A 26,251-nucleotide genomic window follows, 5' to 3' on the forward strand; every position below is an offset into this window, starting at 1 on the left:
CGGAAGGAAGAGAAGGGATGAATGACAGGAAGGGATGAAGGAGGAAGGGAAGGGAAGATATACGGGAATGGAAGAGAAGGGAAGACGGACGGGAAGGGAATGGAAGACGGACGGGAAGGGAAGAAAAGGGAAGACGGACCGGAAGGGAAGGGATGACGGACGGGAAGGGAAGGAAGGACGGGAAGGGAAGAAAGGAAGACGGACGGAAGGAAGGGAAGGGAGACGGACGGGAAGGGAAGGGAAGATGGACGGGAATGGAAGAGAAGGAAGACGGACGAAGGGAGACGGACTGGAGGGAAGGGAAGACGGAGGGAAGCAAGAAGGGCTGACGGACGGGAAGGGAAGGGATGACAGACGGGAATGGAAGGAAAGACGGACGGGAAGGGAATAGAAGGGAAGACGGACAGGAAGGGAAGACGGACAGGAAGGGAAGATGGACGGGAAGACGGACGGGTTGGGAAGAGAAGGAAAGATGTACAGGAAGGGAAGAGAAGGGAAGACGGACAGGAAGGGAATGGAAGGGAAGACGGACGGGAAGGGAATGGAAAGGAAGACGGACGGGAAGGGAAGGGAAGACGGACAGGAAGGGAAGGGAGGAAGGACAGGAAGGGAAGGGAAGACGGAAGGGAAGGGCTGACGGACGGTTATGGAAAGGGAAGACAGACGGGTAGGGAAGGGCTGACGGACGGGAAGGGAAGGGAAGACGGAGGGGAAGGGAAGGGAAGATAGACGGGAATGGAAGAGAAGGAATGAACGACAGGAAGCGATGAAGGAGGGAAGGGAAGATATACAGGAATGGAAGAGAAGGGAAGACGGACCTGAAGGGAATGGAAAGGAAGACGGACGAGAAGGGAAGAGAAGGGAAGACGGACGGGAAGGGAAGGGATGACGGACGGGAAGGGAAGGACTGACGGACGGGAAGGGAAGGGATGACGGACAGGAAGGGAAGGGAAGACAGAAGGGAAGGGAAGGGAAGGGCTGACGGACGGGAAGGGAAGGGAAGACGGACGGGAAGGGAAGGGCTGACGGACGGGAAGGGAAGGGAAGACGGACGGGAAGGGAAGGGAAGATGCACGGGAAGAGAAGGGAAGGGAAGACGGACGGGAATGGAAGAGAAGGGAAGGGAAGGGAAGGGAAGACGGACGGGTTGGGAAGAGAAGGAAAAACGGACAGGAAGGGAAGAGAAGGGAAGACAGACGGGAAGGGAAGAAGAGGGATGACGGACGAGAAGGGAATGGAAGGAAGACGGACGGAAGGGAAGAGAAGGGAAGACGGACAGGAAGGGAAGGAAGACGGACAGGAAGGGAAGGACGGACAGGAAGGGAAGGGACAGAAGGAAGGAAGGGAAGGGAAGGACGGGAAGGGAAGGGAAGACGGACGGGAGGGAAGGGCTGACGGACGGGAAGGGAAGGGAAGACGGACGGGAAGGGAAGGGAAGACGGACGGGAAGGGAAGGGAAGAAGGACGGGAAGGGAAGAGAAGGGAGAATGACAGGAAGGGATGAAGGAGGGAAGGGAAGGGAAGATAGACGGGAATGGAAGAGAAGGGAAGACGGACGAGAAGGGAATGGAAAGGAAGACGGACGGGAAGGGAAGAGAAGGGAAGACGGACAGGAAGGGAAGGGAAGACGGACAGGAAGGGAAGGGAAGACGGACAGGAAGGGAAGGGAAGACAGAAGGGAAGGGAAGGGAAGGGAAGACGGACGGGAAGGGAAGGGAAGACGGACGGGAAGGGAAGGGGACGGACGGGAAGGGAAGGGAAGACGGACGGGAAGGGAAGGGAAGACGGAGGGAAGGGAAGGGAAGAGGACGGGAAGGAAGAGAAGGGAAGACAGGAAGGGATGAAGGAGCGAAGGGAAGGGAAGATATACGGGAATGGAAGAGAAGGGAAGACGGACGGGAAGGGAATGGAAAGGAAGACGGACGGGAAGGGAAGAGAAGGGAAGACGGACGGGAAGGGAAGGGAAGACGGACGGGAATGGAAGAGAAGGGAAGGGAAGGGAAGGGAAGACGGACGGGTTGGGAAGAGAAGGAAAAACGGACAGGAAGGGAAGAGAAGGGAAGACAGACGGGAAGGGAAGAAGAGGGATGACGGACGAGAAGGGAATGGAAAGGAAGATGGACGGGAAGGGAAGAGGGACAGGAAGAAAAGGGAAGACGGACAGGAAGGGATGGGAAGACGGAAGGGAAGGGAAGGGCTGACGGACGGGAAGGGAAAGGGAAGACGGACGGGTAGGGAAGGGCTGACGGACGGGAAGGGAAGGGAAGATGCACGGGAAGAGAAGGGAAGACGGACGGGAAGGGAAGGAAGGAAGGGAAGACGGACGGGAAGGGAAGAAGAGGGATGACGGACGGGAAGGGAATAGAAAGGAAGACGGATGGGAAGGGAAGAGAAGGGAAGACGGACAGGAAGAGAAGGGAAGACGGACAGGAAGGGAAGGGAGACAGAAGGGAAAGGAAGGGAAGGGATGACGGACGGGTAGGGAAGGGCTGACTGACGGGAAGGGAAGGGAAGACGGACGGGAAGGGAATGGAAAGGAAGACGGACGGGAAGGGAAGAAAAGGGAAGACGGACCTGAAGGGATGACGGACTGGAGGGCAAGGGAAGACGGGCGGGAAAGCAACAGAAGGGCTGACGGACGGGAAGGGAAGGGATGACAGACGGGAATGGAAGAGAAGATGGACGGGAAGGGAATAGAAGGGAAGACGGACAGGAAGGGAAGATGGAATGGAAGGGAAGACGGACGGGTTCGGAAGAGAAGGAAAGATGAAGGAAGGGAAGACGGGAAGGGAAGGAAGGGAAGACGGACAGGAAGGGAAGGGAAGGGAAGACGGACGGGAAGGAAGAAAGGGAAGACGGACGGGAAGGGAAGAGAAGGGAAGACGGACAGAAAGGGAAGGAAGACGGACAGGAAGGGAAGGGGACGGACGGGAAGGGAAGGGAAGACGGAGGGTAGGAAGGGAAGATGACGGAAGGGAAGGAGGAGGGAAGGAAGGGAAGAGACGGAAGGAAGGGAATGGGAAGAGAAGGGAAGGGAAGGGAAGGAAGGGAGGGGAAGACGACGGGGGAAGAGAAGGAAAACGGACAGGAAGGGAAGAGAAGGGAAGACGGACGGAAGGAAAGGAAGGACGGAAGGGAAGGAAGGGATGACGGACGGGAAGGGAAGGAAGGGAAGACGGACGGGAAGGAAGAGAAGGGAAGACGGACAGGAAGGGAAGGAAGACGGACAGGATGGGAAGGGCTGACGGACGGGAAGGGAAAGGGAAGACGGATGGGAAGGAAGGGAAGATGACGGAAGGGAAGGGAGGAGGGAAGGAAGGGAAGATGCACGGGAAGAGAAGGGAAGGGAAGATGAAGGGAAGGGAAGGGAAGGAAGGGAGGGGAAGACGACGGGTGGGAAGAGAAGGAAAGACGGACAGGAAGGGAAGAGAAGGGAAGACGGACGAGAAGGAAAGACGGACGGGAAGGGAAGAAGGGATGACGGAGGGAAGGGAATGGAAAGGAAGACGGACAGGAAGGGAAGAGAAGGGAAGACGGACAGAAAGGGAAGTGAAGACGGACAGGAAGGGAAGGGAAGACGGACAGGAAGGGAAGGGAAGACGGACAGGAAGGGAAGGGAAGACGGACAGGAAGGGAAGACAGAAGGGAAGGGAAGGGAAGGGCTGACGGACGGGAAGGGAAGGGAAGACGGACGGGAAGGGAAGGTAAGATGCACGGGAAGAGAAGGGAATGGGAAGACGAAGGGGAAGGGAAGGGAAGGGAAGGGAAGGGAGGGGAAGACGGACGGGTTGGGAAGAGAAGGAAAAACGGACAGGAAGGGAAGAGAAGGGAAGACGGACGGGAAGGGAATGGAAAGGAAGACGGACGGGAAGGGAAGAGAAGGGAAGACGGACAGGAAGGGAAGTGAAGACGGACAGGAAGGGAAGACGGACAGGAAGGAAAGTGAAGACGGACAGGAAGGGAAGACAGAAGGGAAGGGAAGGGAAGGGCTGACGGACGGGAAGGGAAAGGGAAGACGGACGGGTAGGGAAGGGCTGACGGACGGGAAGGGAAGGGAAGATGGACGGGAAGGCAAGGGAAGGGATGACGGACGGGAAGGGAATGGAAGATGCACGGGAAGAGAAGGGAATGGGAAGACGAAGGGGAAGGGAAGGGAAGGCAATGGAAGGGAGGGGAAGACGCACGGGTTGGGAAGAGAAGGAAAAACGGACAGGAAGGGAAGAGAAGGGAAGACGGACGAGAAGGAAAGACGGACGGGAAGGGAAGAAGAGGGATGACGGACGGGAAGGGAATGGAAAGGAAGACGGACAGGAAGGGAAGAGAAGGGAAGACGGACAGAAAGGGAAGTGAAGACGGACAGGAAGGGAAGGGAAGACGGACAGGAAGGGAAGGGAAGACGGACAGCAAGGGAAGACAGAAGGGAAGGGAAGGGAAGGGAAGGGCTGACGGACGGGAAGGGAAAGGGAAGACGGACAGGTAGGGAAGGGCTGACGGACGGGAAGGGAAGGGAAGATGGACGGGAAGGCAAGGGAAGGGATGACGGACGGGAAGGGAAGGGAAGATGGACGGGAATGGAAGCGAAGACGGACGGGTTGGGAAGAGAAGGAAAGACGTACAGGAAGGGAAGAGAAGGGAAGACGGACGGGAAGGGAAGAGAAGGGATGACGGACAGAAAGGGAAGTGAAGACGGACAGGAAGGGAAGGGAAGACGGAAGGGCTGACGGACGGGAAGGGAATGGGAAGACGGACGGGAAGGGAAAGGGAAGACGGACGGGTAGGGAAGGGCTGACGGACGGGAAGGGAAGGAGAAGGGAAGGGAAGAAGACGGGAAGGAAGGAGATGACGGAAGGGAAGGAGGAAGGGAAGGGAATGGAAGAGAAGGGAAGACGGACGGGAAGGGAATGGAAAGGAAGACGGACGGGAAGGGAAGAGAAGGGAAGATGGACGGGACGGGAAGGGATGACGGACGGGAAGTGAAGGACTGACAGACGGGAATGGAAGGCAAGACGGACGGGAAGGGAATAGAAGGGAAGACGGACAGGAAGGGAAGGGCTGACGGATGGGAAGGGAAGGAAGACAGACCGGAACGGAAGGGAAGATGCATGGGAAGAGAAAGGAAGGGAAGACGGACGGGAAGGGAAGGGCTGATGGACGGGAAGAGAAGGGAAGACGGACGGGAAGGGAAGGGAAGGGAAGACGGACAGGAAGGGAAGGGAAGACGGACAGGAAGGGAAGGGAAGATGGACGGGAAAGGATGGGAAGGGAAGGGAAGATGGACGGGAATGGAAGAGAAGGTAAGACGGACGGGAAGGGAAGGGAAGACGGATGGGAAGGGAAGGGAAAGGAAGACGGACGGATAGGGAAGGGCTGACGGACGGGAAGGGAAGGGAAGATGCACGGGAAGAGAAGGGAATGGGAAGACGGCGGGGAAGGGAAGGGAAGGGAAGGGCAGACGGACGGGAATTGAAGAGAAGGGAAGGGAAGATGGACGGAAGGGAAGGGAAGATGGACGGAAGGGAAGGGAAGGGAAGACGGACGGGAAGGGAAAGGGAAGACCGTTGGGAATGGAAGGCTAGAGGATACGGATCGGAAGGGAACGCTAGAGTAGACAGGCAGGAAGGGTTAGTAAGGGAAAGGAAGCTGGAGGTTAGAAGAAGGGAATATGGACGGGAAGGGAAAGGATGGGAATGGAAGCGAAGTCAGCCCGGAAGGTAAGGGAAGTCAGACGGGAAGGGAAGGCGAATGGGAAGTGAAGGGAATATGGACAGGAAGGAGAGATGAACTGTAACGCAAGGGAAAACGCACGGTATGTTAAAGGAAGGGAAGTCGGACGGGAAGGGATGACGGAAGGGAAGGAAAGGGATGTGAAGGGAAGGGGGAGAAAGGAGGGAGGAATGAAGAAAGACAAAATTGGCTCAAGACTTACCATTTGCCCTGCCAACTGCACAAAACAGCGGTCCACTTGCACAGAACTAGGGTCAGCCAAAGACAGCGCTTCCCACAGTTAAACCCAGCATGTTGCCTGCCTTAGTAAATCAAGTGTTGTCAGAACACTGCTGTCCTCATTTGCTTAGGTTCCCTTCGGATGGCTCAGCACAGCTAGGCTGCTTTGTCAGGGAGCCTGTGGCCTCGAAAACCTAAAACAGTTACTACCTGGCACTGGTGGTTAATGTTTAATTTGGGAGGTAGCAAGGGGTATTGTAACCCAAGAACTCTATCCCAATTAAGATATCAATGGTGTATACAAAGATATAGCCTTAAAAATTAAAAGTATCCTTTCTGGACTCTCTGCCATTGCTCATGCTCACAATGATGGACATATAACTGTTTATGAAGAAATATACTATAGTAATAATATAGGGGAATTCAGGGGATAAGGCAAATCTCAGGGGCTATGGAACTGTACCATAAAATGATGATAATAAAAAGAAGTAAATTTTTTTTAAAGTATCCTAGAAATATAACATGCAGAGACTACACTAAAGAAATTATACAATGGAATATTCCATCTGACTAAGAAATTAATTTTAAAAACATAAATCAGGAATGATGGCAGCATGGTATAAAAGCAGAAACTGTGAATCATGAACCAGGGTATTTTTAGGTTAAGTTTAAATGACTGCTGTTCACCAACTTAGTAAGAAAAAATCAATGCCAAGAGAATGATTCCCTCAACAACATGTAATCATTCATTTTAAATCCCACTTTTCTCCATCACTAAGATGAACAGGCACAGCCCCTTTCTCATCTTTCTCAGGAGTCAAGGGCAATAGCTACTACATGGTAATGCTAGAGAGGGTATGAGTCAACCAATATTTTAATGTAACCAATGGCAGAAACGAAATGCATGCTGATCAAGTACTAGAGGGGGGAAAATGATACAAAGAAAACGAAACCCCCAAAAGTTGTTGCCCACAAATAGGATAGCAAAAGTCACAGAAAGAAGGACAAGCACAGTAGTTATCACCACAAACACAGCTGAGCTCCTCTCACACAGACTCCCAAGGAAGTATGACATACAAAAAAGCAACGTAACGTGGTGGCACCATCGGTGAAACCACCATTTTGATGCCCAAATTCCTTATCACAGAGTCTGGGATCCAGTCCTGCCCCTGCTTCCAATCTAGTTTTCCACAAATGCATTCCCTGGAAGGCAGCAGATGATGGTCCAAGGACACGCAATCCTATCAGCAACAGAGGGGCAAGGATGGGACTGCTGACTCACAGCTTAGGCAGGGTTCAGCTCTGGATGCTGAAAGCATCTGAGGAGGAAGCCAGTGTACAGAAGATTGCAATCGCTTGCTCTCTCTCTCTCGTTCTCTCTCTCCCCCTCCCTCTTCCTCCCTCCCTGTTGCTCTGCCTGCAAACAAATAAAATTTAAACAATGGTCCTGGGATATTTATAAGTTACATCTCACAGAAAATGGCAGGCACCCAAAGACTGAAATAAGGAGAAAGTTCAGGATAGATCCAAATAAAAACAGTAAAAATTAAAAAAAAAAAAAAGAAAATGGAATAAAATCAATAATAAAGTTAAAATTCAAGCACAGAGACTTTCAATGAAAAAGAGGATTGGCTTATGACCATAAAGACATTCACAAATACAGTCAAGAGTTCTCTGTGTTGAAAAAGTTGGAACATACAATGAAAAAAAGTCAGCTATTAAAGATATTTAAAACCTTAATGACAGTGAGAGAGCACAGCACCTTCCCAAAAGTTTATAGAGCCCATAAACACATATACTCAGGAGTGAGTAGGTGACCTAATTGATAAGGCTCAGAATAAATATATCAGGCTGGACCCCTATAGCACCCACTGTCCCCTAGACAAAGTCAGCAACACTGAATGGCAGGAATGGGACTAGTGCCTGCCTCTGTGCCCACGCTTTGTGCTTCCTGCATTAACAAGGCTGTGGTTGGCCTTACCCCTCACAAAAAGGGACTGTCACAGCTCAAACCACAGACAGAAGCTTCTTCAGGGACACTCCTTCCAAAAGGCACACCTGATACCCAGTTACTGCCACCAGCTTCATTCCACTTCTTTGCCAGCACAGCATGAGGGCTGCACCTGCAGCGACCAAAAGGGCAAGGTCAGGAAGACTGAAGACACAGCTCTTGAGACATCTTTGAGGCAGAGGCCGGGGTTAGCAACCATTTGTCATCAAAACTCAAAATAACTCACCCCCTTTCTTACTGAAGCCCCTATTTCCCAGGATTTGCTTCTTATAGCCCAATCCTTAACTGAGCTGCAATAACAAAATGTATTAAGGTACAAACAAGTTTTAAAACATCAAAAAATGACACAATACATTGCCAAGATCCTTACTCCAGGATGACAAAATGGTGATTAAAAAATTGTAGAAATATTTTTAACGATTTATTTATTTTTATTTGAAAGGCAGATTTTAAAGAGAGAAAAGAAGACACAGAGAAATAAGGTCTTTCATTTGCTGGTTTACTCCTCAAGTAGCTATAATGTCCAGAACTGAACTGATCTGAAGCCAGGAACTTCTTCCAAGTCTCCCACACTTTGGCCTGTCCTCCACTGCTTTCCCAGGCCACAAGCAGGGAGCTAGATGGAAAATAGAAGAGCCAGGGCATGAACTGGTACCCATATAGGATGTCAGCACCACAATGCAGATTACCTGATGCACCACGACACTGACCCCACATTTTAAAAATCTTAAAACTATGTTAAATATCTGTTGAGCTAATTAAGCTTCCCACACCACCATTATGAAATAGAAGACTAATGGAACTAAGAACATTTATGCCAAAAGTAACAAATTTAAATGTTTTTAATAAATAGAAAAAGAGGCGATATGATGCAATGGATTAAATGGCTGCTTCGGATGCCTACGTCCCATATCCCAGGGCTGGTCTGAACCCTAACTACTCTGCTTCAAACACATGCCGAGAAGTGGACCAGAGGGAGTTCCCGGCTCCTGGCTTCAGCCTGACCTAACCGCTGGCTGTTCCAGGGGAGCACAAAGCAGTAGATGGAAGACCTCTCTCTCTTCTCTCCTCTCTCTCTCGTAAATGAAAATAATAGACATTAAAAAATAAACAGGGTGCGGTGGTGCAAGTGGTTAAGGTCCTCGCCTTGCACGCCCGGGATCCCATATGGGCGCCGGTTCTATCCCAGCAGCCCTGCTTCCCTTCCAGCTCCCTGCTTGTGGCCTGGGAAAGCAGTCGAGGACGACCCAAAGCTTTGGGACCCTGCACCCGCATGGGAGACCCGGAAGAGGCTCCTGGCTTCGGATCGGCATAGCATCGGCCATTGCGCTCACTTGGGGAGTGAATCATCGGACAGAAGATCTTCCTCTCTGTCTCTCCTCTCTGTATAGCCTTTCCAATAAAAAAAATAATAAAAATAAATCTTTAAAAAAAAATAAACAGGAAAGAATGAAAATAAGACAGTCTGGTAAAAATAAATCACAGGAAAGCAGGAAAGAAAGAAAAGAAAGAAAGAAAGAAATCTTTAGCTAACAAAATGTACTAGGGAAAGGTAAGCAGGGGAAGGGAAAGGGGCTGACGTGGAGGAGAGGGAAGAGGGGAGGAAGGAGGCAGCTGGAGGGAACAGAGAGGAACAGCATGAAGGAGAGACAGGAGGAGGGACATCCCTGTGTGCTCCTGCACATTCTCAGGCCTCCCTGCCCTCACCCCCGTGTTAAAGAATCAGTGTCTGCCCCAGGCCTCCCTCCCGGTCACCCTTAGCAACCCTGACAGCAGGGCTCCCCTGGTCAACATTCCCAGGCCTCTGATGCAGCTGACCTCAGCAGGAAGTCGGAAGAGAACAAGTCAGCAGGACAAGCTCACAAACCCTTCTACGAACTTTAAACCTGGCAACCAGGCTGCATTGCTTGCCTATTAAAACGGTTTTTTTATAACATAACTCTAACTTTTCTGCAAGAATATACCCATACTTGATGATAACAACTTGACTAAGGTCAAAGAAAAGTCAAAAGAAAGACAAAAAAAAACCCCAACCAACCAACTTGGGGTAAGCATTTGGCCTCCTAGTCAAGACATCAGGGCAGGGTTCGATTCCCAGCTCTGCTGGTGATTCCAGCTTCCTGCCAGCACCACAAACTAGAAAGCAGCAGTGCTGGGTCAGAGATGTGTCCCTGACACCCCCACGGCAGACCCAGGTTGAGGTCCCCAGCTCCTGGCTTTCGTCCAGCCCACTATTGGCCACGGTGGGCATGTGGGGGACGGAACCAACAGGTAGAAGTTCCCAGTTATTCTGTCTCTTGCTCTCTGTCTCTCTCTGCCTCTTCAGTAAATTAAAAAATAATTAAAAAAAAACACCTCAAAATCAGAACAGTAAAAATGTTAAATCCCTCTGGTATGCAATTTCCACTTGCCCTTTCATTATCCCTTTTGTAATTAATCAGTCATTTTGTAATTATCATTTGTCATGTGACAATTAAATACAAATGTTCTCAGAAAAGGAATATTTAAGGCCACACTTAAAGAAATGTAAGATATATGCTTGCAATGAAGGAATCTCAACTAAACTTGAACTGTGGTCACTCAACAAGGTGGAGGAATCCACCATGGGGAGAGGGTTATGGGAGGGGTGGTGGGAATCCCAGTACCTATGAAACTGTGTCATATAATACAATGTTATTTAAAAAATAAATTAATTTTAAAAAAAAAGAAATGTAAGAAACATAAAACCCAAAAATAGTACCTTTAAGTCCGAGGAAACTGTGTAATGTTTGAAATGCCAGTTTGAAATGCTTGATTTAAAAAATTAATAGTTAAGAAAAAAAAAAAAGAGTGCCTGCGTGATAGCCTAGTGGCTGAAGCCCTCACCCTCACCTTGCAGGCCCAGCATCCCAGGCCCAGCTGGTTTGTATCCCAGCTGCTCCCCTTCCCATCCTGCTCCCTGCCTGTGGCCTGGGAAAGCAGTTGAGGATGGCCCAAATCCTTGGACCCTGCACCTGTGTGGGAGACTCTGAAGAGGCTCCTGGCTTCAGATCTGCTCAGCTCTGGCCTTTGCAGCCACTTGGGCAGTAAACCAACACATAGAGGATCTTCCTGTCTCTCCTTCTCTCTATAAATCTCACTTTCAAACAAAAAAACCAAAATCCTTTCAAAAAGGAGATATAGGAAGAAAAGCAATTAAAATTTTAAAATTACAACTAGTTTATTTCATGCTACCTGAGCACACACAGGACTGGCATTGCAGCATAGCACATTGAGTTGTCACCTGTAACACTGGCAGCCCATAAGGGTGATGGACTTGGCTGCTAATGGTTTAAGAAAGCAGCAGAAGATGGCCCAAGTACCTGAGCCCCTGCACCCATGTGGGAGACCCAGATGAAGCTTCTGGCTCCTGCCTTCAGCTTGGCCCAGCCCTGGATCTATTTCTCTCTTTCTCTCTTTCTTTTCTTTCCTATTCTTTCTTTTCTTTCTCTCTCTCTCTCTTCCTCCCTCCCTCTCTCCCTTCCTCCCTCCCTCTCCTCCTCCCTTCCTCCCTTTCTTTACCTTTCAAATAAATAAATCTTAGAAGCACACACATATATCCCATGAGTCCTAAAGAGAAGCACAACAGTGCAGGAAAAGTAAGTCTAAACTGGCAGAGCTTCTGTACACCTCTTCTTCACAGGCCACAATCAAGTGCACAACAAGGGAGAGACTCCATTTCCTGTGCCTGCTGCTACCACATCAGCGGGATAACACAGCAGAGGGCTGAGGGGCTCTGGGGGTGGCATCAGGGCAATGTCACCTGAGGAAGCAAGCGGCACTGGTCCATGTCCATGGAGGCCCCGCCCTATCTCTTTGAGGAGCCCAGCAGTGTGCAGCCACCACTAACAGGTGCAAGGCAGACCTGCAGCCAACAAGAGTGAAAAGCAGCCACAGAGACAGGAGGGGGCTTCTGGGTCCTTGTGCTTTCATTTCCCAGCTTCGCCTCAGTGTCCCTGCCCCCCTACTGTCCATGAGGTCCTGGAGCCCCCAGATGAAGTACAGAAAACACGATACAGTTCCCAGGGCCAAGACTGTCACTTTCAGCCACTCCTGAGTTGAGTGACCCTAAATAAAGTACTGCGGGCAAGTCTTTTTTTTTTTTCTGATCTGCAAAGAGGAGTAGAAAATTAATAGCACCTATGCCTCTGCAGGGCAGAAAGAAAATTAAGCAAGGCAATGCAGAAAAATGCCTTAGCGCAGTCCTTGGCAGCAAGTAAGCATTCTATCAATGTGTGCGATGACCAGCAATCTCTTGTGTAGCTCTCTCCCACACGCCACACCACACAAAGTCACAAGGTGCCTCTCTTGAACATTCCTTCTAGTTTTGATGGTACAAAATCAGATCTGCCCTGAAAAAAAATTCAGACACAGCCCTGCACCACCTAACAACATGTTGCTCAACAACAGACATCATACACAACAGTGGTCCTGAAAGCTGACAGTGGAGCCAGAACACTCCTCTCACCAAGTGATGTCACTGCAGAACAACACAGTACTCTCGTGGCCACGGTCATGTTACTTGTAAACAAATCTGCCATACTGCCAGTCCTATAAAAGCACAGGACATCTATAATGGCACTGCCTGATACTTGATCACAATTACCAATAACTATGCTAGTCATTTGTGAATTTACCATACTACACTTTTTATTATTATTATTAATAATTTTATTGGAAAAGCAGATTTACAGAGAGAAGGAGAGACAGAAAGATCTGTGATCTGCCAATTCACTCTCCCAAGTGCCTGCGATGGCTGGAGCTGAACCCATCTGAAGCCAGGAGCCAGGAGCTTCTTTGGGGTCTCCCACGTGGGTGCAGGGGCCAAGGTCTTGGGCTGTCCTCAACTGCTTTTCTAGGCCACAAGCAGGGAGCTGGATGGGAAATGGGGCAGTCAGAACACAAACGGGCACCCTTACGGGATACCGGTGCTCGGAGGTGAGCAGCCAGCTGAGTCAACATGCCAGCCCCTTTACTAAGCTTTTTGTCATTACTTTAGAGGAAACTACTTCTATTTAGTTAAACAACAACAACAACAAAAAGTTCACTGTAAGACAGCTGCCAGCAGCAGCCTCCTGTGTCTGGTCTCTCAGGTCTCTCGAGGGCTAGAAGCCTTGCCAAGTGGTGGGCCTGCACTCTCCAGGCCTGATGAAGTGCCCTCCATGACATTCACACAGCAACCAACCACCTAGTGCACATCTCAGAACAGACCCCTGCCATGAGGCAACATGTGAGTCTCTACACAAAGTCACATTGTCCAAAAACAAACACATTCAGGGAGTTGGAAAGTGACCATGGAGAAGCGGGAATGGCAGAAGTCTCGGGTCCTCAGGCCTTGTCAGGGCTCCCAGCTCGCCTCCAGCTTGGTCCTCAGGGAAGGCAACTTAGCTAGACAGGGTGGGCGGGAGAACCACTGACCATCCTGCCAACAGGGGCAGGCGTAATTTGAGGGAGGGACTTTAGCAAATTCAACAGGAAAAAAACTACAGCTTTACTGACTAAAGGGGTAATCTCAAGTGGTATCAGAGAAGAGCAGTCAGGAGCTTAACATGCGGATTTCAATCCGAGATCCAGAGATAGGCAGGCAGGACTGAGTTCTTTCAGTATGCCTGCCTGGTTGAAAACTACAGGTACTGCAGGGGAGCTGGATGGGAAGGGCTCTAAGACACCCTGAGGGTGCTAAAGCCCAGATGATCGCTGCAGGCCACACACAGGTGGAAGAGGTGAAGGGCTGGAATCCAGGACAGCAGCATCTGCTTGGAGCAATGGTTAAGGATGCCACTCGGGACACCTGCACACAGTGACACAGCTTGAGTCCTGGCTCTGCTTCTGATTCAGCTGCTTGCTGCTGTGCACCCTGGCAGGCAGCAGGGCACAGCTCTGGGCCTTTGGGAAGCGAAGGTCTCTTTTTGTCTGCCTTTCAAGAAAATGAACAGAACAACATAAGCAACAGAAAAGAAACAGTGTTCAAATCACTGGCTTGGAATCACCTCCAGAACAGAGACTGAAACACTGAATATCTGCCCCTTCAGGAAAACAACACCAACACTGGGGATGTTATCAAAAGTGCTTTTTCAAAACCCTGGAAATCAACCAAAGTCTTGCAGCACTCTGTTTACTCTTTGTGAGAACAGCAAACTTTGCATCATTTTAATTTGCCTGCCCCCATCCTCCTCTCTCCAGCACCATGTGGCCTTGGAAATCTGTGCCCTCGCCACTCAGGTAGCTGAGACCATTAGGGTTGTTGTGACCATCCCCTGCAGCCCAGAGCCCACCTGGGCCTCTACCAAAGCTGCACTCAGGGGAGCTGCTCCTGAGTCATGTGCCGGCACTTCCCCAAAAAGCTGCAATGTCAGATGTTCCCAGACTCAAAGTGCTTTCTGTGCAAAAAACCCACTATTGATGGGGCATTTGTTAAAAACAATCAATGGTGACTATTTACTATCAAGGCTGCCTGAGGGAACAACTCCCAACATGCTTGAAAGGAGAAACCTGGGAAGAAGGTGACCAGAGGAGACTTTGTAAAACTAACACATTGCAGCAATCTGGAAAGCCAGGTGCATGTGCAGGGCTGGCTCCTGGAAGAGTCCGTAACTGCTCAGCTTGCACTCGCCTGGAGGGTCAGTGAAAGCACCAAGCCAAAGTTAAGGCGGTGTTGTAAATTTCCTTCCATGAAGGTTGACCTCCCCAAACACACACAGACTGTTTCAGGTCCACTTACGGTGAGTCCTCTATTGATGGCCACCTAAAACCAGCCTAAAGAAGTACAATCGTCCATGGCTTCTGGTACAGAAGAGCACAAACTTTACAGAATTGACCCAAGAAAATCACCGTATGAACAGATGACAACACCACAATGGTTCTAATGGGAAAAAGGAATCTCATTTCTGTTCTATACTATATTATTTAGTCACTATATCATATTATTTAGAGTGTCTAGTCTTGGGCCTGGCACTGCAGCCTAGCAGCTAAAGTCCTCACCTTGCATGCACCAGGTTCTAATCCTAACAATTCTAATCCCAGCAGCCCCCACTTCCCATCTAGCTCCCTGCTTGTGGCCTGGGAAAGCAATCAAGGACGGCCCAAAGCCTTGGGACCACGCACCTTGCGTGGGAGACCCGGGAGAAGCTCCAGGCTCCTGGCTTCAGGTTGGCAAAGCTCCAGTCATTGCAGTCACTTGGGGAGTGAATCAATGGACAGAAGATGTTCCTCTCTGTCTCTTTTCTTCTCTATATATCTGACTTTCTAATAAAAATAAAATAAATGTTAACTAAAAAGAGGGTTAGTTTTCTACTGTCATATACAGACTGTAATAAGACATACAAAGAAATAAGAAACTATTGCCTGGATGTTGCTGGGGGGTTTTTGGTTTTGGCTTTGGTTTTGGTTTTGTTTCATTTTGTTTTGTCCTCTCCAGAATTCATCCTGAAATCCAACCCACTCCCATACCCAACCCCCCGGGCAACAGTGCTGGGTATTCAGGAGAAGTACGGCAACTTTAGAAGATTGAGTCAGGAGAGCTCTGCTCATGGATGAGATGAGGGGTCCCCAGGAAAGGCTGGGGGGAGGCATCACCCTGCGCCTTCCAGCCTTGCACCATGTGAGGACACGGGTCTCCTCTCCAGAGGACACGGCGTTCAATGAGCCATCTTGGAAGCTGAGACCAGGTCTCCACGGCAGCATGTGCCTGCTGGCACCCAGCTGTTAGACTCCCAGCCTCCAGAACTATAAGAAAAGTCACTCTGTTCTTTGTAAAAATTGCTCAATGTGAAGTAGATTGTGATGGCAGCACAAGGTAATTAAAATAGGCCCGTGTAAAGGAGGGGAAAAGTTAAAACATCAGTCGATAGAACTTGTCCCAAAGGAAGCTTAGACAGTGGACTCAATAAAGATTTTAAAACAAGATGCTTAAAAAAAGGTTTTAAAGAAACTAAAGAAAATCATGACTTAAAAAATCAGAAAAAAGTATAAAGGGTCTTAAAGAAATGCAAGAAAATTATGGCTGGAAAATTAAAAACAAGCATGAAATGTTGCTTTACTAAATGGATGGTATCAACAAGGAGGTTGTTTTTACAACAGGAGGAGGAAGAGAAAGAGAAAGAGAGGGGACAGGAGAAGAACTACCAAGATAATATCCTGGAATTGGAAAGTATGATTTTTATTCTTAACTTGTGTATAAAATAATAACTTCACGGTAGTATAAAGTAGCAGATGTTTGAAAACATAATCACTGAGAATGTCTCATACTTCATGCCAAATACTCATCTCTGAATCAAAAATCAGGAGGCCCAATAATTCTCATCCAGGACCAAAAGCAAAGCAAGATACATCTGCACACATCATGGCCGAACCGCTGACAGGAACAAAATGGCAGAAATGAGCTAAAAAGGTTGAAAGGGGAAAAAGTATCAACTGATTTGATATTGAACAAAACTCAAAAATAGAGGCAAAACAAAACACATTTCTAGACCAAAAAAAAAAAAAAAAAAACTGAGAAACCTGTCTGAAAAAAACCTGCCACCGCAAATCCCTTAAGGCTGAAAGGTAGTAACATCAGATGGAAAAGCAAAAGTCACAGGAAAAACAGAAAGCACTAGGAGGCTAACTATAAATGCAGGCGAAGACAAGAGTCTTTTTCCTTCTCTCTATTCTTGTTATGGTTAAATCTTCACCTTGTAACTCCTGGGATTCCAAATGGGCACTGGATCATGTCCCAGCTGCTCCACTTCCAATCCAGCTCCCTGCTTGTGGCATGGAAAAGCCGTAGAGGACAGCCCAAGTCCTTGAGAACCTATGCTCATGTGGGAGGCCCAAAAGAAGCTCCTGGCTCCTGGCTTCAGATCAGCTCAGCTCTGGCCATTGCAGCCACTTAGGGAGTGAACCAGCAGATAGAAGATCCTTCTCTCTGTATCTCCTTCTCTCTGTAAATCTACCTTTCCAGTAAAAAGAAGTAAATCTTTACCCCCCCCAAAATGAGATTTTTTTTACATAATAATGCTATATTGTTAGAATACCTGGGCATATGAGGCTATAACTTACATGACAGAAATGGAAGAAACAAGGTGGCACCAAGTAGGAGGAACACATTGGCTTTATTTTACTGGAAGTGAGTGGATGCCTAATCAGAAGCAGACTGTGATAAAATTAGAGATGTAAACATTTGAGAACACACTAAACAGCCAGCGAGTAGAAGCTCTAGCTCTCCCACTTTCCACTTCTCTTTGAACGTTCTTCTCTGTCTCTCAAAGAGATATTTTCAAGGAGTCAGCTTTGTGGCAACATCAACCAACATCAGCACTCTCCATATAGAGCACCAATGCAAATCCCAGCTGCTCTGCTAGTTCTTTGCTAACGCTCCTGACCAGGCCGTGGGAGATGGCCCCTTCCACGCATGTGAGAGACCTGGGTGGAGTTCTGGACCCCTGACTTTGACCTAGCCCAGACCCATCTGTTAAGGCCCTTTGGAGAGTAAATTAGTAGAGAGACCATCTCTTTTCTGTCTTTATCTCTCTGTGTCACTCTGCTTTCAAATAAATAATTCTTAACTTTTTTTTTTTCAAAAAAAATTTAAACAGAACTTGAAAATCAAGAATGGACAAGCATTTGACTTTGTACCTAGAGGCCAAGTAGGACATCCCCATCCCACATCCGAGTGCCCAGCTTGGACACCTGACTCCAGCATTCTGCGAGTGAATGCCCTGGGAAACACTGTGACAGCTCCAGTGACTGGTTCCAATGGATACTTGGATCGAGTACCAGCTCAGAGCTTTGGCAGGGGCCTGTGACCTTCCAAAAACGTGATTCATCATGTGGAGTCTTAAAGAGACATTTTTATTGATACAGGTATTCATAGAACTAGATCTTAGCTCTTGCCCACACAACAGATGAACAAGATGGAGGCCATCTCCAGTTTGGGGATTAGAAAATCCCCAGGCCTGCCACAGGATTGTTGCATGAACTCTTGGGGAAAGAAAGGCAGAGACAGACAGCAACACTGTCGCTGGGCAACAGAACCACAGAGGGTAAGAGAGAACTCACTGTGGGGGTGGAGGAGGGGAGAAAGCCCACATTCTTTCACAGCACAGAAACTCACATGCAAGTTTTTGCCACCCGACTTTGAGATGTAAGGGCCAGCTAAGAAGGAACTTCCTTTGTTTGCTGATTCAAACTGCCCTTTAAAATTCTGCCTCTTCTCTAATTTGAATGTATACGGAAACATACGAGTCCATAAACCTAGTAAGGCATTTTAATGTCTTAATTAAAAGTCATGAAATAAAAATCAAATTGGAAAAGCGGTTTAAAACCTGAAGTTCTACATGAAGGGAGTTTTCAGTCACCTGGGTTAATGCTTTTCAAAGATACTTAAATGTTCAATAGTACATTCAATGATTCATTATGCTGGAGTGGAACATTTAACAGGCTAACCAGCTTGGCGAAAATACCAGGCCATAACCCCTAAGGAAGCACCTTTTAATCTTAATGGGCTGGGAGTTAACCAGAAGTAAATTATCACTCTCTGAAAACAGCATATATTCTAAAGTAGCTGCTGCAAAAAATATAAATAAATAAATAAAATAGACAGTTCTGGAACACTTCCAAGGAAACCTATCATGGGTACAATTATCATTCACATGGAAGGTCTTACTGTAAATGAAAGCCAAAATTTTTGTTCTTGCGTATTTTCTCAAACACAAAATAACTGAGAAAAGCTTGACTTCATCAATGTGTATAATCATTGTTAATGATCTATTGTTTAGAAAAAAGAAGGAGAAAAAGCTTAATTTCAGGACCAGTGTACTTTAAGAGATATAAGACTCGGTACAAGGTCTTCCTTGGGAAAATCTGACAATGCTTCCAGGAGCACATTTACCAATGGTCACTGCTCCATGAATGATGTCTAACACAAACTGCCGTGAGGAGATAAAGCAACCCTAATGCATGAGCTGTTGAGAAAAAAAAAAAAAAAAACAGCACTTCCAAGAGCACTGGAGTGGAACCCGAGAACTGAGGGAGCTGGTATCACCATCAATAGCCCGTGTGTCCTTGCAGACAGACATCACCTGACCTCCCCACCTGAGAACCAGGAAGACAATATGAGGAGGATTGAGGGGTCTGTTCTGCCTTCCATAGTGCCCAGGTCTGCAGGCAGCACTCCCAGTGTCCAGAGAGGAAGGTCATCCAGAACTCCATCACTGACACGATTCTAAGGTTCCAATCACTGGGGCAGATGTTGTGGCATAGCATCTAAAGCTGCTATCTTTGATGCTGGCCTCCCATATGGGCGCTGGTACAAGTCCAGCTGTTCCACTTGCTACCCAGCTCCCTCTTAATGCTCCTGGGAAAGCAGATGAAGACAGCCCAAGTGCTTGGGCCCCTGGACCCACAATGGGAGATGTGGTAGAAGCTCCTTGCTCCTGGGGTTAGCATACCCCTGTCCTGTGCACTACATCCATTCAGTAGATGGAAGCTCTCTCTGTCTGTTCCATTCTCTCTGTAATTCTGCCTTTCGAAAAAAATAAATATTTTGAAAAAATTACAATCACTTTGGGATTATGTTTCCTCATGATCATTTACTTTGAAACTTCAAATAAAATTAGTGAGGCAGATTTCTGAAATACATATTAAAGGTTTAGAAATATCACTTCCAGTAAGAATATGAGGTGACTGCTATAAATCATACAAAACCATGCAGAGTAATGACACATATTTTGTGGTTTAGTAAAAATGAAACAAACAAAAGATCTTCATGGGCATATTCATAGCACAAAAAAAAAAAAATCCACAGATTGTGCTATGGTCTGAATAGGAAATGGTTCCCATACATAGGCACAATCACAAAGTCCCAAAGTCAAGGGCCAATGGCACTAAGGGAGTGTGGGCTGCATCCTATTACAGTACTAAGGTAGTAGGGTAAGAGGTTGCACCTTGTGTCACTGGGGAGTGTTCTTGGAGCGCGGTTCTGGTGACACGGTTGAGTATGAAAGCTGAGTTGGGCTCAGTCACTCTCAGCCATTCCTGGCTTGCCATCCCTTCTCCACACATGCTCCACCACTGCCATCCTCTGGCCTCACCAGATATCAAGCCAATGTGACCATCAGATCTTAGACTGTGAATCTCCACAACTGTGAACCAATGTACACCTTGTCTTAGGCATGTTGTCATGGAAGAGAAAAGCTGATGAACTCAGAATGCATGGAGGGTGCTGGATGGAGCCAGCAGTTGGCACAGATCTGATCTGGCCCTCCAACTCAAGAAACACAACAGGCTTTCCGTCTAAGTGCTCCTCCAGTACTTCTCTGGAAGGACACACAACAGGAGAAAGAACAAGGTCAGCATCTTCATTCCATCAAGGGCCCAGCTGCTACCTCAGCGCACCACTGCTTTCCACCATGCACCTATGCAGAAGGCAGCGAGAGCCAAGGTGGGAGCAGGTCACCTGACATACAGAAGCTGCAGCCCTGTTTCTCACTGCTCTTTTCTAGGGACCCAGTGCTCTGGATTCCTGACCTGCACTGCAACCAAGTCACAGCTTCCAACTCAGCTTCAGCAACCCATGGTTATCTTACCTCTACAGCTTACCAAAAACCAGTGCTGGCAGGAGACAAGTCCAGGATTATTCCTCCTAGCAGCCCAGCTTAGCCCCTGGTTAATGTCAGCCTTCACTCACAAACACCAAACTAAAAAGCCACAGGAGAAGTCAGTGCTATGGTGCAGAGGGTTAAGCCTGAGGTGCCAGTTCCCATGGGGTACCAGCTGGAGTCCCAGCTGCTTCATTTCTGGTGTACCTGGGAAAGCAATGGGAGATGGCCCAAGTTCTAGGGCCCATAAACCCACATGGGAAACCCACATGAAGTTCCTGGCACCTGGCTTTAGCTTGGCCACTGCTACCATTTGGAAAAGGAACCAGCAAAGAAAGATTTTTTTTTTCCTCTCTCTAACTTCATCTTTCAAGTAAATAACTAAATCTTCATTTAAAAAAAAAAAAGCTACCAATGTTTTATTAAACAAATTCCAATATACAAAGGGTCTTCAGTTTAGGTAAAATGCAAATTACAAAAAAACAACTATACATGAGTTTCAGAATGTCTGGGCACTAAAATAAACTTAGCCATTAATTCCAATTTTCCACAAAGTTCCCTCATAGGTGAGAAGACAGAAATTCAAAGCACATCGGCGACCATCCCAAAGTCATATAGTTGGAAAAAAAGCAAAAGTAGAATTCAAACGCAGGTTGACTGATCTGTGTTTTCCATCACTCCATTGCTCCGGCCCAGCAGACCAGGGCAGCTGAAGAAGAGCTGGACCAAAGAGAGGGGAGAAGGTACCGAGGAAGGAAGACCAGAAAATCCCAGGAGATGCCTGCATGTTTGGATTGCATCCAGTGTTCCTTCTTAGAGCAACAATCAGCCAGTAGGAGTCATTTTCTGCTCAAATACACACATCTATTCAGCAATGCAGACAAAGTTTTGAACTGGGTAGGTGACCTGTACCAAAATGTATTGTAAGTCGATTAATATGGACAGGAAACTGATGTTAAATGCATTCCAACAGAACAGCTATAAAGAATCAAAAATCATACACAAAGGGTTGTCCAAAACTGGCATTATAAAGAGACAGTGATTAAAAAAAAATCACCAAAACAATCAGATAACACTTGATAATAGGCCGGGTAGGAGAGAGGTGAGGATAATCCTACATTCACAAATGGGCTACTCAGAGAAACTGGAAAAACACAGAGAATGGTAATGGCAAGAATGAATTTGGACATGTTGAAATTAGGGGGCAATGGGACTCCAAGGTGTTCCACAGAAGCAGGAGAAATATAAAAATTGATGACCAGCCAACTGCAACCACCAGTGTTGTGTGTCAGCTGATATGGGTGACAGTAGTAGCCAGACCACACAGGCTGGCACACATAGGAGGTAGTTCTGGTGTCATCTCAGGAGAGGTTTATTTGGGATCCCCCCCTCAATTGGACCACTGGACTCAAAACTCCATCTACTGGAAAAATCACAAGATCTGTGGTCTGACTGTGGAGTGCATGTGTCAGAATGAGCCTCCTCAGTTGCCAAAGCCTGTGCAGCAGACAGCATGCCCAGATGCACATGGGGCATTTGGCAGTTCACTGAGACCTGTAGAGGACATCTAGTACCATAGCAGAGAATGAAGGACAGAACAAATTGGACAACGCTCCCAGCCAAGCTTTGACAGCAGGTATCTGGGCAAGTGGAGATTCTAAGGTGGACTATGTCAGCCAATGGTTCTTGGAAGGATTTCCTCAACCTTGGAGCAATGAAACCAACAGCATGTCAGAACTATCAAAACCACTTCAGCAGTATCCCAGAATATGCTCCACAATGGGGACCCTGCGATGACATCAAGTGGCCATTCTCCATCCCTGGGTACTGATGCAATGAGGCTGCTGGGAGCAGCCCTATCCCCTTCTCTCCCCCATTCTCCCAGATACAGAAATTTAAAAAAAAATAACTGGAAGCAATTGTCTTATCTACTTTCCCCTATTCCCATTCTTACCAGTGGTTCACATGGCTGTGTATCCTACTCAACTATGTAAACATCATCAAAAAAATTTCCTAAAACACACACACACACACACACACACACACAAAAATAGCGGAGAGAGCCCAGAGTTAGGTCAGGACAAGCCTGCCTGTAAGGACAGCAGGCCAGTGGATTACACAGCAACAAGGACACAGGGTCACCCCGCCCCCTGCTGTGTCCACCATGCACCTCACACAGACCATGCACTCAGTGGATACTTTCAGAATAAAGTGAAGGTTAGCCCTCAGCAACATCACAACCTAGTCAGTTTTGCCTTGATGAACGCAGTGCCTGCTTTATGCCTTCTGGGAGGCACCTCTCACCCCTAGGAGAGCAAGAAACCAGATCAATTTAACATGAATGACAGAGAACCAGTTTCAACCCCCTTAAAAGCAAGACTGTGAACAACTATAAGAGCTGTGTCCCCTACCTGTGCCTGACGCTATGCCAGCCAATTACTCCAAAATGTTCTGGGGGAAAACCAGAAAGTATTCATGACTATCATTTACATCTCCAACACCCACCCAAGATGTGAATTCCCAAAAAGCCTCTAGTACATAAACTAAAAAAAATCAATTCCAACAAAGTTATGACCACAAAGGACTTGCAGCAGAGGGAGTGATTTTTTTTTTTTATTACAAAGTCAGATATACAGAGAGGAGGAGAGACAGAGAAGAAGATCTTCCATCCGATGATTCACTCCCCAAGTGACTGCAACAGCCGGTGCTGTGCCAATCCGAAGCCAGGAGCCAGGAACTTCTTCCAGGTCTCCCATTTGGGTGCAGGGTCCCAAGGCTTTGGGCTGTCCTCAACCACTTTCCCAGGCCACAAGCAGGGAGCTGGATGGGAAGCAGAGTTGCCGGGATTAGAACCGGCACCCATATGGGATCCTTGTGTGTTCAAGGCGAGGACTTTAGCTGCTAGGCCACACCGCCAGGCCCCAGAGGGGGTGATTTTTAACCATTTAGTATCTGTTCTCATGTAGTTTCCTAAGCCATCCCTCCAACCCTACCTTTCTTCATGGTCAGAGTGAGGCCTCCATTGGTCAGGGGTTGGGCAGGTGAGACCCAGGCGTATGCCAGCCAGTGGTGTCCCTGGCTACACTGACTGATTTCAAGATGGCCCGTGGGGACAATGAGGGCTAGGATCAGGACTATAGTGTGACTGTTGGAGGCCATATGTGCTCTGTTCGGTGAGGCTACTAACACTCAGGACACTGTACAACCCAGAGCCCCCATGGCAACCATTTGGCATCAGAAAAGGAAGCCAACATAGGTGGCAGCACAGTCTAATGGCAGAGACAGACTGGCTTTTATGACACTGAGTCAGTCACACTAAAGTTGGCCAGCCACAAGGTGGCCAGTGGGTTAAGTGCCTGGAATGCAGTCCTGCCTCTATCTCCAATCCAGCTTCTTGCAAATGTGGCTGGGAGGCAGCAGGTGATGGCCATAAGTCTGTGAGTTCCTGCCATCCACGTGGAAGAATCACCAAGATGGACTTCCCCGGCTTCTGGCTTCTGCCTGTCCCAGTTCCAGCTATTGTGAGCATTTGGGGAAGCACTCTCTCCCACTTCCCACCTGAAGTTAAAAAGGGGGTGGGGGAGCAGGGGAATCTTTAAATTCCTTCTATGAGCCAACAAAATTGCATCTTTGCTTAGCTAAGTTGAGTTAGATCACACACTTAGCAAGTGTTAAGATCTCTGGTTAACCTAATTACCCAAGCAGTCCTCACTTTGAGAAAAAATTCAATGGACAGCCCCTCTGTATCATTTACCAAACTGTTTATCTTGCTGTACACATCACAGAACGCTCCACAGGAGCTAATCGCGGCAACCAAGGACATCAAAGCTCGTGCCTTCCCAAGCTGTGATAATGTGAACATACTAGAAAGATAAATGGCCTACAAAGGCTACACCGAGGACACACTGGGCTCTGATCAGCTGATCTCAAACACCATGAAGGGAGATTTATGCTTTCACACTAAAGTTATCGCATATGAAACTGCTGATGCAAGAAAAGGTGCACGCGATGCTGGGAGATAACACCACCAATACATCTACAAACCGCGATAGACCGCTGCAACCCTCACCACAGCTCGCATGCCCTGGGTCCTGGCAACTCAGGCTGCAAGTATCTGCAGAGGCAAATACACAGCAGAAAAAGCCCCTCGCACCACAAGCAGAGAAATGCTACAAAAGAGCAAAAACACCAACCAACCAACCAACCAACCAGAGGAAGGTGTTCTCCAGATCCAGACCCAGCTATTAACATTCAATATCTCTCATCCGACACTTATCTCTGACACCTGTTACAGTCTGAGTGACAGTGACAGGCAGAGAGAGCTTTCATTACCAGTGCAATCCTGAAATGCCTGTAACAACAGGGTTGAGGCAGGCCAAAGCCAGGAACCGGAACTTCATCTCCCACCAGGGCTCGGCACTTGGGTCATCTTTTGTTGCTTTGGAAGCTGGATCAGAAGCAGAGCAGTACTCTGACATGGGATGCCAACATCAAAAGCAGAGTTTTAACCTGCTGCACCATAACTATAGCCCCACTTAGTTTATTTACATTTGTTTTTTGTCTCCCCAGCTAGATGTGAATCCTTCGAAGTTCAGGACCTTACCTTCCAGACCTAAACATATCTGACATGGAGCTCGGGAAATGTCTGCTGGGAATAATCACAACGTTGACTCTTCCCCTACAGTGACTTTATCATATAATAAATCATCGCATCCTCCTTGCTTAAAATTTGTCACAACGACCGCTTACTGAGTAGCTCAGTAAATGTGCTTGATACAAACCGTACACACAGGACTTGGCTCAATGGTTTCCCAATCAGGGAATCAAGAACAAACGCCCTGGTTCTTCCTTACTCTTCCCACCACTATGTTTGAATGGACGTAGAACACACATATGAGGTGCCATGCAGACACCTGTGGCTCAGTCTTAGGACGATGCCAAGAAACAGAGTGTGCTGAAGGCAATGGGCTTGTTACCAGAGTGATACCAGCTTCTGGAGGAGACGGCGCAGTTTCACTAAGCAGGCAGCTTACAGAGCTGATACAAGCACTATAGCTGCAATCAGGAATGACTCCTAGGCCCTACTATCGTAACCTGAGCCACTACAGAGCCTACACACCTGTCTCCTTTCCTTATCTGCAAGGGAAAGAGCCTCCAGAGACAGCCCATCCTCTCACAGTCTGAAAATGCTTGCAGTCTTTCCCCTTGAAGAAGTGACAGAGCCGTACAAGGCTCGCACCCACCTGCTCTAATGATACACACACTACAGAGGTAGATGAGAATGGACTTTCGGTGTCCAGGCATCTACAAAAGCCCAGGCTGGCTTAGTAACTTGTGGAGAGAAAGTCTGAGGAGCCAAGTAGATGATCCCTCTATGGATTTGAGCCCTTGTTGCTGTACCCTCCCATTCCATCACCCTGACTTGATGTCATCACTCTGCCACGTGTAAAACGCCTGAAACTGGCAGACGGCTGCACCAAGTCCTGCTGGGGCTTCCTTACAACCATATAAGTCTAGGTCACTTAGCTATGAGATGGCCCTGAGGTAAAATATTACAAAGGGGACCCTCTGAGCTTATCTGCCTTGAACTCTCTGATGACTTGATAATGAAAAACTCTCCCAGTGGACTGTTGACCAGCAAACAGCATAAAAAAAGATGCAACTGTAGAGAAGGCAGAGTAGGATTGGGAACCTGGGAGAC

The 26,251-nt window shown here is 48.0% G+C and overlaps 1 protein-coding gene across 2 annotated transcripts in view; it reads right to left on the reverse strand.

Annotated features, from left to right (window-relative positions):
* Positions 1–26,251, reverse strand: part of LOC121148670 (5-formyltetrahydrofolate cyclo-ligase) — a 77,309-nt gene that overhangs the window by 45,859 nt on the left and 5,199 nt on the right. The window lies entirely within an intron of this gene.

Source organism: Ochotona curzoniae, unplaced genomic scaffold (assembly GCF_017591425.1).
Source record: "Ochotona curzoniae isolate NIBS_2020 unplaced genomic scaffold, NIBS_Ocur_1.0 scaffold_4701, whole genome shotgun sequence".
Classification (NCBI taxonomy): domain Eukaryota; kingdom Metazoa; phylum Chordata; class Mammalia; order Lagomorpha; family Ochotonidae; genus Ochotona; species Ochotona curzoniae.